Consider the following 10878-nt stretch of genomic DNA (forward strand, 5'->3'; position numbering starts at 1 on the left):
ATATGATTTAGAAATAAACGATTTTCCATTAGACGTAGTCAACTCATTTCAATATCTTGGCGTGATTTTCGACAGCAATCTGCACTGGCAAGAAAAAATAAGCGCAGTTTGGAAAAAGCTCGCATCAGGATGCCATGCACTCTCACAAGCACGACATAGTCTCAATACTAACAAACTGCGTATTTTATATTTTGCACTGATCCATAGCCATATCACATATTGTAATGAATCATGGGGTACGACATACAACACTTATCTTGAACCTGTACGCAAACTTCAAGAATGCGCTCTGAGAATAATTACCCATTCATGTCGCGATAAACAAAGTCTGACTTTATTTAATAGAATGGATGTGTTGCCGTATGCTAAAATACACGAATTAAAAATTGCCACGTGTGTCTTCAACATTGTTAAACACAACCTGCCTTTTCATGTTTCTATATTTTACTCATCTTTTCGTGCGACCAGAAATCAAACGTGCGGTAATTTTAATCTTCCTCTAACTAAAAATATATACGTACAACATTTGCTACAGTTTTCAGGGTCAAAAATTTGGAATAAACTACCAGCAGGAATAAAACAAGCAAATAATTTTTCATCGGTGCTTAAGAAATACTTGCTTTGCCTCAATAATATTTTTCAATGGTAACAATTCTGATGTCCTTTCTTTTATTTAGTAACTCGCTGACACCTGCTGAACATATCTTAGTGTTTCGATTTTACCGACATTATTATTGTATGTTCATAATAATGCAGGAACTTGCCTGCAATCCTCCTAATTAGTGTATTGCGTTTACTTAGAAATGTTTAATAGTATAAGATGCTTTTCAATGTTTAGCATTTCATTGTGTACGCTCGTGCTACTTAATGGTATGCAACAAATATGTGTATGCACCTGATGTATCTTATTTGCTTTGTACTTGCAATTGTTATTAATTTTTCATTGTACCCGCAACTAGCCTGTGGCTATGGGTCCAACCAGTTCTGGTATTTCTGTATGTTCTATGTCTGCAAATAAAGAATTGAATTGAAATTATACAATTTATACGTATAGGGTCTTGTTACATAAGTATTAGCACAGCCCTAATTCGTGAGCATCGTTATGGATATGCCTTGTTAGGAGCCATAGGAAATATATGACACACCGGTTAATAATAGGTGATCGGTGTAATAATGTTGTATATTTAGGTATGCGTGTGTTATATGCCGCGCCCTGCTGTATGCGGGTCATATTGCCATACCATTATATCACTACTTTTGCTCATACCAGGTCTTGCATTCTTGATAACATTATTCCTCAGAATTTTGAGAATGGCAGCCCGCAAACAAATGCCATCAAACGAAACACGGACAGCCCTTGCCTTTCATCTTAAATTTTCTCAGGCACTAATATTTAAAATGAGCAACAATATCTGAACTACGACTTTAAAATGATCTAACTTCATTGGCGCGGCTGTGCACTACCTCCGGGATCGGCCCACGAGAGAAGTTTGAAACACACCCGATAGGAAAAAGTGGCGGTAGATTCGTTAAGAATTACGTCGACGTTTATAAATAAACATAGATGAAACTGGCCGATGGCATTATTCTGAGGACTGTAGCAAAACAACTCGTTTTAAATTACTCAGTTTACGTTTCCATGAATTCATATTGTCACTCTGCAGTTACGAGTCTTCCACATCGCGTAATATTCAAACATGTTGCTGTCGCATTCATTGCTTCGCCCGTACGTCGAAACTAATTTTTCGTTTATCGCTGTTCGACCAAACTTTGATCCCCATTTTATGCTGCGTCATGAATGTCACGCTTGTGCATATTAAATGTGACTATAGATGCGGACCTCTTCTAGAAGGCTATAGAAGACTGACGCACATACGCATTTCTGCTGTTAAGGCACGTTGAGACGCCAATCAGGAGTTTACAGGGAATACGCGTTGCGAATCTTCATTTTTACTTTATAGGTTTTCCTTGGAGATTTCTTATCTGGTTTACACAGCTGCGTTGGCAAACAACGCCTTGTGGGCAAGTTGAGTCTGCACAATGTGGATGCGCCGCTCACCATTCCAAGCTCTCAGGTCGAGGTCCAACGCCGACGATGGAGACGTGTTGACTGATGAAGATAACCTGATGAGCGCCGCTTCCCGTGTACAAAGAATGTGTCTCCTTACGAAACCACTGCATAAATGTTCTTGACAAGATGAACCGCCGAACAGGCTTCTCATTGTCAGTCACCATTCGGGGCCCTTCGAAGCAGCAGCCAGATACTACGTTGCGAGTCTGCACCCGAGAACTTAAAGAAACTGCACAAAAAATGAGCTAGCTTTTGCAAACGTTGCTCATACTTCTCGCCGTATTTTTCGATGATGCTATGTTGAAACGCCAGGAAAGGCAAGCTCTTCTAGAGGAGCTAGTGCCACCATAGATAAACGCATATCCTCCTGATGAAGACGTCTGAGATCTGATGTCGTCTGTGCTTTTTTTTTCCCACCTCGAGAGAGTGCTGCTGGGCTAAACTATTGCGAGAAATCCAAAAAAATAAGGCTGCTGTTATTATTCATGCAGGATACCGTAATATTTATTCAGGCCATAGTCTTGATAGATGATACAGCAATACGAAGCTGCATAGCGTAAATATTCCACAGAGGCGAAAATACGAGATGGCAGCGGCTTTTGATGCCTCGAGAGTTTAAAAAAAACGAAAGAAGGAGTTTAAGAGCATTTCGAACTTTAGAACTTCAAAATTGCCTCTTCGAATCTTTCGACATCGTAAACTCTTTCTATGCGAACCGAGAACAATGTGACTCAACACATTTTCCGAGATAAAAGCAGCCTCGGGCTCTGACCCCGGCATCAACAAATGCACACGATTCTCTTCTCGGTGTCGCGAGCTAATGGCGCTCTCTTTCTAAACAATGCCGAGCCCTACACGGGAAGCTTTTGTAAGGAGGTTACTGAATTACGCATTCCACTGAGACACTTTGTCGTTCAAAAGATATAGCCGTTTGCTCTTTTTACTACACTCCTGCGCCCAACAGCAAACGAAGCGTTGCCTGCGCCTAAGGACTGTGCAGCTTTAGCTAAGGAAGGAAACCGCACTAGCGTTAGCACTATAGCACCAGCTTTAGCATTGGCACTAGCAATAGCCGCTGGATAAAAAGAAATTGTGGCCTGCCACTTCGAGCGGGCTGCAAAAGGAGCGAATGTCTATGCCGCAGTTGCATTCTCGGCCGCTTGGCTGGGCCGAAGGGTGCTCGCGCGAGAACGGGACGCATCGGTTTCCACGGGCGACGGCATTCGAAGCGCGTTCTTGACACATTTTCTGTGCCGATCCCAGACAACAGTCCCCGACTGGTGACACCGGGGCGGAACACAGCGTTTGCGATGCATGCGGCAGGCCGCACTTCTTTTTTAATCCAGCAGCCGTGACACCAGTTAATTGTCCTAATCCGGTGACACAATTTCAACGCCACAGACGTCGCGTAGCGCAAGAAAGACGGCACGCATGCTGAGCATAAACTTTTATTGACCTCCTAGCAAGACAACTAGCTTGGTGTCCTTCGCATTTTGCGGGCTCTACATGCTGCTCAACAATGAATGGCAGAACGTAATCACGCGTTTTAGTGCCATAACAGCTCTGGGATGAATCATTAAAAGAAGGCAAAGAAAAGCAAGACACATTCCCCCATCGCGAATTAGTATTGTGCTGTGTGTGACTACGACCGTATCTTTCTGTTTCTGTCTTGCCTTTTTGAGAGGGAGCTATACACGGGGAGACTCACACAGTTCGCTCATTTCACTTAAATGGAGAATGCTTTAAATGTTACTCGCTTTCCCACACGTGATAATTGTTTGTTGCAACCGTCACTTTTGCTTGTCTGTTTGGCTAACGTAGCCTATCATGAGACGTCAGCAATGGCTGATTCCCAGAGAGCGGCCTAGAGAGAGGCCCCACGTGAAGAATACGTCAACTTATTCAATTGGGCGCGGGCATTTCACATTCAGGACCAGCAGAGGGACCTCTGGCGACAATTTTCTGTGCAACAAAGTGATACGCTGGCACGTAGAAAACAATAACGCACTTCCAGACGAAGAATCTATCGAGCAATATTTTTCAGCTAATGTTTTGCTTTAGTGTCCCCAGAACTTTCCTGCCACCTAATTTCGCTCTCTCTCTCTCTCCGTATTTCATTGTCTGGCATTTTACCTTCTCTGTTGCGATAGAAATCAGTTATTTTATGTTATTTACAGATACTGCAGATCCTTTCCAAACCGGAAGCAGGAATGGGTACATCAGTCAGTATGAAAACAGTACAAAACACAAAAGTTAATAAAGACAAGTGCAATCGCTGTAGAAACGCAAATGCTATGAAGTAGTATTAATACAACAAAGAAACGATAGAAAAAAAAACACTAAGCTAGTCGGGAATATAAACCATTAAATCTCGGGAAGTACCGTTGTCTCTACTTTTTTTCCAGATAAATGAAGTGTCGTGCAGTTCACTACAATGCTCGGTAACTTGTTACAATAAAATATGACTTGAGGAAATAACGAATATTTATGGGAGTTTACTCTACTAAATGGTCGACGGATGGTTTTACACTGGTTAGTTCTTGTCGATTGCTTAAAGGGGTATCGTAAGTAGAGGGAACAAGTAATTCGGTAATGCCCATGGTAGAGGAGCTATATAAATTTAAGTTTAGAAATTATTCTGCGGTTTCTTACTGGTTGAGGATTTGCTCTCTTTACTAGGCTAGTTGCGCTACCGTATGGCGAGTATTCCGAGTAGATGAAGCGTGCGGCAAATTTCTGAATATCTTCGATTTGGTCAGTTAAGTATTTTTGAAATGGGTCTCATATTATGTCTGCGCATTCTAATACCGTTCTTACCAGTGTCTTGCAGCTATTCAGTTTACCTGATGACGGTGCGTTACGCAGTCGTCTTTTACGGAAGGACAGTTTCCAAAGAGCTTGCTCACAAATTGAAGTAATTTGTGGTTCCCAGTTCAGATTACTTCTCAGTGCAACTCTAAATATTTGACCACACCGTACATGGCGATTTCAGTTCCGTCCAGTTTGTATGTGAAGTTATGGTTCTTTTTTATTGGTGACTTTAAAACATTTATTTTATTGGCGTTCAGCTTCAAACCCCATTTCAATCTCCATGTTGTATGTTTATTATGCAATTTTGAAGTCTAATTTGATCATACCGATTGTTTACGATTATGTACACTACACAGCCATCTGCAGTGGCGTAGCCAGAAATTTTGTGCGGAGGGGCTCATGTTGCAGCTCGGCCTCCTCCTTAAGAGGAAGCTTTAGCTCGGGTGCTGCTATATAAATACATGTAGAAGGGTTTTTCGTTTTTCCTCGCAACAACTGCACCAAATTTGGCAATGTTTCTTGACTTTAAAAGAAATACTTAAATTCTAGTGACTGTTGTTTTCGAATTTTTCATTTAGGCGGTCACTTCTTTATTAAAAATTGGCCAAAATTGCAATTTTTCAGAAAACGGAACTATCAAGCCTAAAACTCAGTAACTCAACAATGAAAAATGATAGCACAATTCTGTGAATTGCATTTAATAGTACAGCTAGAGCGGACAAAATAGATATGTTAAACATAAATCTAAAAAAATAGTATTATGATATACGACTTTTGCAGAACCCTTGTACACAACGTAGCCAATGCAGGCAAGATACAAATTGACAAACGAAATTTGTCGGCATTGACTTTCCCAACAGTTGCCGTTTACAGACCCGAGATATCTGTTCTTGGTGCATACCTATTATTTTGCAAACGTCGTGCTTCCATTTTTTCGAAATTTCATATTTTTCGAGATATTTTATACAAAATTCAGGCCGTAAACTGAAATTCCGTTTCCAACAGACACTATAATTTACCTTCTCTCTCAAATGCAACAAATTTCATTAAAAGCGATTAGCAGGATTATCTCAGAAAAGCGTTTCTGCGTTTTACATGTATTTGAATAGGCCGCGTCGGATTGGGCCCCAGCTAAAGCTTCCTCTTAAACAATTTGTCGAGGGATCAAATACATGAATAATAACTGCATTACCATTGTCAAAAAGGCTGTAAACGAATTCTTGAACGCTACGCACTGTCCAAAGAAGTAAAATGTGTATTTTTACATAAGAGAATATTCTCGTATGTGTCAATAATTGTGCCCGAAGTAACTCATATCAATGCTTCCATGTTTTTGTCTATTTAATAAGTAAAGAAAATATCACACGAACTTTAGAGCTATGTCAGTTCGAAACCAGGAAAGCAGCGCATGCCGCAGATATGAAAAATGAAAAGGCCATGAAATGAACAAAGTTGAGGACAAATATGTTAATGAAACTTAGTCATTCAAGAACCGTGTTTACATTCTTGTATATATGCAATGGCCAGTGAAAAATCTCCATGACGCTGTCATTTGTTCCAATGTATTACGCAGGAGCAGCTGTCACCGGTTGTAAATCGTGAGTAATTGCACAGAAATTATAGTCGCAACAGAGAGCACGCATAAAAAGCAGGAGTTCTGCAAGCTATACGAGGGCGAGTCAAATGAATGTGAGCCAATGCGAATATATGACAAACGGGGTACTTTATTAAAACGTAGTCTTCATGAGAATTTAGACATTTGCCCCATTGACTAACTAGTCGCGTGATTCCCGTGTCATGAAACTCCTTAGGTTGCTGCTTCAAAAAGTCTGTAACTGACTCTTTCACGTCATCGTCCGGCACGAATCTAGTTCCGTTTAGCTGTTTTTCTGTTGCCCCAAAATGTGGCAGTCGCATTGGGACAGGTCCGAGCTGTATGACGGATGTTGCAGAGTTGCCCACTTGAACTTTGCCAGTTTTGTATTAACCACATCAGCGACGTGGGGACGGGCATTGTCGTGGAACAAGATGACCCAATTCGTCAATGTTGCACGTAGTTTGTTCTTGATTGCGACACGCAGTGGTTCCGGCGTTTCACAATATCGGAAACAACTGGTAGTCTCTCAAGATTGAGCAAATTCTATCAGTAATGGCCCCTGACGATCGAAAAAAAAGTCAACAACACCTTTCCGGCGAAAATGACGGCCTTAGCGTTCTTTGGCCGTGGTAAATTCGAATTTTTCCACTGTAAGCTTTGCCGTCGTGTTACAGACTCGTAGTAGCGGCACCATGGTTCGTCTCCGATCACAATAGCAAACAAGAAATCGTCATCCTCATTTTGATACCGGATCAGATTAGTCAAAGCAGCGCCAAACTTCTCCGTCTTCTGGCGGTGGATCAAAATCTTGGGCATCAATCGGCTCTTGCGCACACAAGAGCCGATAACCGAGGTGCTCATTAATTATGGCGTGAACCGAGCCGTGACCGTTTTTCACACGCTCTGCCAGTTCATCGATGCTTGTCCTCCATTCTTGTCTCATCAGCTCATCAACCTTTGAAACTGTGCGGGATGTGATTGCACGATGGCTTTGGCCCGGTCTTGGAATACCTTTGCAACTTTCCCATTCATCTTTGAACCGTTTGCTCCCACGCTTTACAGTAGCCAATGAAATGCAATGTTCAACGTACACGGCAGCCACACGGCGATTAATTGCTTCTTGGGAAACACCTTTAGCTGTCAAAAACTTCGCGACGCCACGCATTCAGCTTTTGGGGCGTCCATTATGTCAGGCAACCATGTTCAACCCAGTGTATGAGAGCATTAAAGAACATTTATCCTCACACATGCGTACCACTCTTGTAGATGAGATGGCACTCTGCTACGCGCATGCCTCGCTGATAATGAACCGAACCATTATTGCGACTCGCACTTGTGCATTAGAAATGCGAAGATACAATGGGATTTACAAATGCGAAGATACAGCTTGATAAAGGGCAAAAAGTGTAGCTGGAAACAAAGTTCACTGCACGTATACACGAAGCCTCGCAACAAGATATTTAAATATACGTATAAGTCTCCATTAAATCTACGTATCTAAGAAAAAGTTGCTCTATATAATGCGTCAAACAAGGCAAATAAGCATGTTGCGCGATCACAGATTCACAGAATCCTAGATTCCGCCCCAATTCCATCCACTCCCCCCGATGTATCACGCGCGACGGAAGGCCGCGCGCTTGCTCCCCGCTTTCTCCTTTGCGCACACACGACTGAGCCACCATCGTCGGCTCAGCCATTCCACCCCCACCCCTACGCTTTCACTCGCACATACAGCATGCGGCACGCGGTCACGATGTTATCACCCTTGGACTTTATACGAAACATGAGGGCGACGGCGACGGCAGGAATGCGAATGGAGTGTCCATATAATTGCTATCGCAATAATAAGAGTATCTGGCAACTGAAGCGTCCTGTGGCTCATTACTTTCCACAAAAGAAAACGCAACAAAATCGAACTTTAACTATGCGACAATTTGCTGCGCCGCAACAATGTATTTTTTTTCCTTCTGTGGGGCGGGGGCACCGAAATGAAAAAACGCATAGGAAAGTATGTTGGCCACAATCGAATGCCTACTTTGGGCACCTAATGTGGCTACGGAAGGAATATCGAAGAAAACATGAAACTTTTGGTCCACTGAGAACCAACCATACACATACTGCTCGGTATCCTACACCGGCGAGACAAGACTTTCCGGAGAAGTTCTGCAAAAGCGAACGCGGTGCAATGCGTCCAGTCCCCACAGTGATGGCGGCGAGCGACCATTGTTTCTTTTTTCTCGCTTGCTAGCCAGAAAATGTCCAAAACTCTGCCAGGCGAAAATCCACTCGGCCAGAGAAAACCGAACGCGCACCGAAGTGCGTCGCGCGGTATAGTCGGGGCCACGCGATAAAAACGTGTAGCGCCAGCCGCTCGAGCCTCGTGTAGACGCGAGCGTCTACGTCATCCCTCGTGCGACGCCGATGCTGCTGCCGCTACAGAGGGCTCCCCCCCTAGAGAGGAGGAAAGTTCGACGAACGATGGAAAGTCCACGTGACGCGGCGTGTCTTGGCGTTGGTCTTGGGTGTCACGTGCACTGGCGGCGGCGAAGGATGCAGCAGGGTCGCGTCGCATACTGGTGGAGCTGATGGTGTGGGTGCTTTTATGTAGGCGGGTTTGAGACGTTCCAGGGCAATTGTGTCCGATCGGCCGTTGACATTCACAACAAACGTCGTCGGACGACGCTCTAGAACATAATATGGCCCGGAGTAGTGTGGTTGCAAAGGCTTCCGCACAGTACAGTTACGCACGAAAACGTGGGTAGCAGAGCTGAGTGCGGGAGAAACGTACGGGGACCTTGCTTCTTGTGAACGTGTAGGCACGGGGCGCATCTGGCTGAAGAAAGCTTGCAGTTCGGCGACGTAGTCGGCAGGTGATGGCATAGGCGTTTGGGGGGTGGCGACAAAGAAATCGCACGGAAGGCGTAGGTGGGTGCCGTAGACTAGCTGAGCACAGGAGCAACCTAGGTCACTCTTGAGTACGGCTCTGATGCCAAGTAAGACAAGGGGCAAATGTAGGACCCACTTCTCCGGCGATTCATGTGCCATAAGGGAGGCCTTGAGATGCCGGTGAAAACGTTCAACTAGTCCATAGGACTGAGGGTGGTAAGCAGTTGTGCGAAAACGTGTCGTCACGCTGTTGACTGGCGAGTAAGTCGGCCTCGATGATGAAAGGCTCCGATGTCAACGTGGAAACGACATTGACACGACTGAGGACGTCGGCTGGAACGTTGTCGGTGCCCTTGATGTGGCGGAACGTTGTTGTAAACTCGGAAATGTAGGAAAGGTGTCGAACCTCGCGGGGCGAGTAACAGGACGCCGAACGATTCATTGCGTGCACAAGGGGCTTGTGGTCCGTCAAGACAGTGAATGCACGGCCTTCGAGGAAATGGCGAAAATGCTTGATAGCCAGGTAAACAGCGAGTAATTCACGGCCGAACACGCTGTAGCGGGACTGCGCAGGCTTCAGTTTCTTGGAGAAAAAAGCGAGTGGATGCCACGCATTGTCGATGAATTGCTGCAGAACGGCACCAACGGCGTTGTTTGAAGCGTCGGTCATGATGACAGTGGGTGCGTCTGGCTTTGGGTGTCTAAGCAGCGTGGCGTCGGCGAGGGCAGACTTGACTCTTGTGAAAGCGTCGGTGGCCTCTGCAGTCCACTGAAGCGCTTGTTTGCGTTTGTTTACCAGGAGGGCGTCTAGCGGAGCCATAAGTCGTGCGCACTTGGGAATGAATCGGCGGTAGAAATTGACGAAACCGAGAAATTGGCGAAGCTTGGTGAGTGTGGTCGGTCTGGGAAGGTTTTCGATGACGCGAATCTTAGACGGCAGAGGTCGAATGCCGTTAGCGTCGACGATATGACCGAGGAACTCGAGTTCGGGTTGACCGAATTCACTCTTGGCGGCGTTGATGACAATTCCTTTACTGGCAAGGCGTGAAAACAACAACCGCAAGTGGTGAAGATGTTCTTCTGCCGAAGTGCTTGCGACGAGAAGGTCGTCAATGTATGCAAAAACGAAAGGCAAACCTCGGGTGACGGAATCGATGAAACGCTGAAAAGATTGGCCCGCGTTCCGTAAACCGAAAGGCATGCGGAGAAATTCGAAAAGACCGAAGGGTGTGGTGATGGCGGTCTTGGGAATGTCTTCTTCAGCGACCGGTAGTTGATGGTAGGCGCGAACGAGATCGATCTTAGAAAAGATCGTCGCACCGTGCAACGCTACCGTGAAGTCCTGAATGTTCGGTAGAGGGTAGCGATCAGGAACGGTGACGTTGTTTAGTGCCCGGTAATCACCGCATGGGCGCCAGTCTCCCGTCTTCTCAGGCACCATGTGAAGTGGTGATGCCCAGTTACTGGAGGAAGGGCGGATGATGCCAAGTTGCAGCATGTGTTCGAACTCCGC

This window comes from Dermacentor variabilis, chromosome 2 (assembly GCF_050947875.1).
Source record: "Dermacentor variabilis isolate Ectoservices chromosome 2, ASM5094787v1, whole genome shotgun sequence".
NCBI lineage: Eukaryota > Metazoa > Arthropoda > Arachnida > Ixodida > Ixodidae > Dermacentor > Dermacentor variabilis.